Source organism: Anarrhichthys ocellatus, unplaced genomic scaffold (genome assembly GCF_004355925.1).
Source record: "Anarrhichthys ocellatus isolate YVR2014 unplaced genomic scaffold, GSC_Weel_1.0 scaffold7, whole genome shotgun sequence".
NCBI lineage: Eukaryota > Metazoa > Chordata > Actinopteri > Perciformes > Anarhichadidae > Anarrhichthys > Anarrhichthys ocellatus.
The window spans coordinates 8742552-8746444 of NW_022280037.1; positions in this window are offsets into that span (position 1 = coordinate 8742552).

Consider the following 3893-nt stretch of genomic DNA (forward strand, 5'->3'; position numbering starts at 1 on the left):
AAGAACAAAGTAGTTGCTGTTAATTTCCTCCTGTCTCTACTTCTTAGCGGTCTGATCTCAAGCACTTTTCTGCTTTTTGTCTCAGTCTATTTTTGGTGCACTCCCTACAGTGCGATACCTCCGTTTGAGCTGTACTGCACAAACTGCTGCGTCTAAATAAAACGCACTTGAAACTGCCAACGTGTCAAGCAGACTGCAAGGTGGTGTTTAGCTGGACAAGGACTTCCACCCACCTTATGTTATTTCCCGTTGAAACAGTATTACTGCAGTGTCATGACAGGTCAGTGCCGGTGATGTCCGCTCCTCACGCCAACAACTGAAGCGGCAGGCTCTGTGCCAGCAGATGAATGTCAGCTAACCGTGGGGCGAGCAGTCAAGGATAAGGATATCTCTCTCTACGGTCACCGTTGGTTCATACAAATTCGTACGAGGAAAGTCCCCCTTACCCTCTGCAGACTGGGGAGGGAATGCTGTTATCTTCAGCTGCAGATTTGGCCCGGGGGGGGGGGTTGAGAGTCGACACCTGGAATGTTGTCTTCTCTTGTGCTTGAGCTCATGGTTTGTGTGGGTTGGTTATCTGATGACACCTCATAATCCTTCACACAAGTGCCCCTATATGGTGTCTTATACAATGCTTAACTTTGAGGCTTTACAGTGGATTACACTAAGAAATGGGGTTGGTAACCTTTCAGCTCTTAATCTCAAGAGTATGAGCTTTAAAAGGGACTTTTCTTTTTCTTTTGGAGGACATGTTTTCCCCAAACCCTGCACATCATTTAGAAAAGCTCTTTGTGGCCTCTAATGTATAAGTTAATAACTGCAAAACCCCATCCTCTTAACATTTTTATATATTTATTTTTTTATTCAAGTGTGACTTCTATGGATGATAATAGAATTTGCTCCGATGGCAGTTATTATTTTTCGTGCGAGTACATGTAGGTGCCAACTGTTTCCATTTGCACATTTTAGCACGTACATCTCTAAAGGAGGTCATGAACGGCCAACTGCCAGGAATAGCACCACTCAATTGCGTGACTTTATTGCTATACCTTATTACCTGCAGTATATAACAAACAGTAATTTAGACTGAAGAAATAGCATTGTATTCTTCAGTATACGGTCAGTTCTAACAAAGAACCACGTTTTTTTAGTCCTGTGTTTGTTGCAACAATCTATTTTGAGTGCAGGGAAGAGAAGAAAAAGGCTGAACGCTGGTGGTTACAGCCGATTCCCAAGGCAGCCATTGTTGTAGGTTGACTGCTCCTGAGTTCCTCTGGAGGTGTATGTGTTTAAAAAAAGTACTGAAAACATTCTGCTGCTGTGAAAATTCGCTTCAAAGGGGCATTTCAGTGTTGACTATCGTAAGATATGTCTTAAAGGAAACATTTTCTTCCCGTGATGGATCTTGGCAGAGGTGCATCCAAAGAAGACAGAAGAGGCAATATGTATGAAAATGAGCAGAGCAATGTTCCAAGAGCTCCAATACCAACAGAGAGGCAATGTCGTTAAAATGCTACCCCCTGAATATTATTGCTCTGTGACGCTTCACTCGTCATCCCTCCGTGCAAGCCTCCCAGAGTTAAAGAACAACAACAATGCAAACACACACAGAGACACATGCAGATGGTTACATGTTTAATACACATATACATTTGCAGTAACATGCATCACCAAATAAACAGTAAGAAAAGAAGCATGCACGCTCACATAAATCCCGCCCTGACCAGAGATTAGCCAGATTTGCATGCAAATAAATGTATGTTTCCATTGATATCTGTCATGCAGATAATCTGAGTGGCTGTGGCTCAGTGGGTACAGCGAGTTTTGGTTTAACCACAAGGTTAGTAGTTCGAACCCCAGCTCCTGTACTCTCCCCATGTTGAATGGTCCTTCAGCAAGATAATTTCATGTATTGGGGCGCCAGTAGCTCAGTGGGTAGAACGGGTCGCTCTTTAACCGGAAGGTTCTGGTCCTATAATGTTCAGGATGGGTTAAATACTATAATGTCAAATTTCATGTATGTACCTGTATGTATGACGAAGTTTGAGCTTAAGGAGTTGGTTGATTGTGATAAACAGCTGCTGGTGTCAATTCTCCAGTTTAATGACTAAACCACTGCAGAAGAACATAAAAAGCGCCTTTGTTTTGTTTGTTTCTTGTATTCATTTAACCTTCGCTAAACCCCGCCCCCTGCTGTTACTCTGTCAGGCTGTCAGAGCTACCATGAAGCCCACACTGTTACTAAATGCACTTGATGAATAAATATTATGTCATTTTTGGAAAAACAAAGTGATTTCAAACTCTCCAGTACAACTCTTACACAACGTTTAAGAATGACAAGCTCAAAGTCTAATCAGCCAGTCTCCTCCTCCTCCTCATCACTCCACACAGATCTGATGTTTTTGTGTCTTCAGGGACAAGTGACATTTATATTAGTCATGATTTATTAACTAACACTGTTTCTTCTCCTTTTATCCAAACTCAGCCCAGCGTAAAATATACTTTGCAAAATGTCATCCAGATTTCCTACTGAAGTCGTTTTATGCGCCAATTGAAATGCGGATAAAAACAGGTGGATGAAAACGTACTTATTGTCCAATTATATCTTGGCAGCTGGTTTAGCAAACAGTCAATTGGTGGCGAAAAAACCCACAAGAAGTCCTTTCATGCATCATGTCTTTCTGTCCTTTCCTGTCTCCTCTCCCCGAGCACTTCCCTCTGTCCCATTTCCCATCTCCGTCTCTCTCCCTTCACTTGCTGCCAACCAGGATGCTGACAATAGCTTCAATAAAGATGAATTGAAATATGCTGTGGCTGGATTCGGCTTCCCAGGACACACAATGGAAGGACCTGGTGCTGCAATTATTACTCTGGATTCCAGCACACTGCTTGGCAAACTCATTTTCCTTGTGTTTCTCTTCCTCTCAGGTTGGTATTTCTCTCTGCCTCTTCTTCTTTTCTTCGAGTCCCTTCCATCTTTCTCTCTTTTGCTCCCCCTTTCTCACCCCGTTCAACTCAGTACAAGTCCATTATTGTTGTTTGCTAAAGTAGAACTATAATTTCACAGCTGAGGAGCCAGATCAGGTCTGGAGTAGTGATTAATAATCTGACGGTGAATAATGATTTCATCCTCCATATTCAGCTGTAGGTAATTATTCGCTGTGTAATCGTGGAATAGATTTGCTCATGAAAAACAGACTTATTCAAATGTGAGATAGAAACCAGAGCGCCTTGGGTGTGTCGAGGCATCCGTGAAGCTAAATTTACACGGGTGGGATCCAAATATAGGCCCTGGAATAAGATTAGAACATTAGCGTGGGCGTTACTTCAAGCCTCTCCGGTCTTCGAAGTCTTACCCGGTCTTGTCTCAGCCGCTGAAGTGAGGCGCACTGCCTATCCCGCTCATCGCAACTGTGATGAATGTGTCAAAAGAGGCGATGCGAGGCGTTTCATTCTCTTTGTCCTTGTATCTCTTCTTGTCTGTAATGATAATGGACTGCATTTATTTTCTCTGCGGAAGTCGAGGGATCAAGAGGTGGAGGGCGAAGCAACAGATGGAGCGAGAGGAGATTGCAAGGGGGGCTGCAGAAATGAGACTTCATATTTTGTTGTTGGTGTTTTTTTTTTTTGTTTTTTTTTTTGTTTTTTTAATGGGTCTCAAAGCAGCTAAGCAGCGTACCAGGGGGGTGTAAGACGATGAAAACACTCTAACTCACTTACAAAGATTCACAAAAAGGAAACACTTGCTTCTGTGCACGGCCACACATGTTAAAGTCCATGAGACAAAACATAATTCACACTTTGCATACTGAACCGAGGTGTCTTTATTTACATTTCTGTGTGTGAGTGTGTGTGTGTGTGTGTGTGTGTGTGTGTGTGTGTGTGTGTGTGTG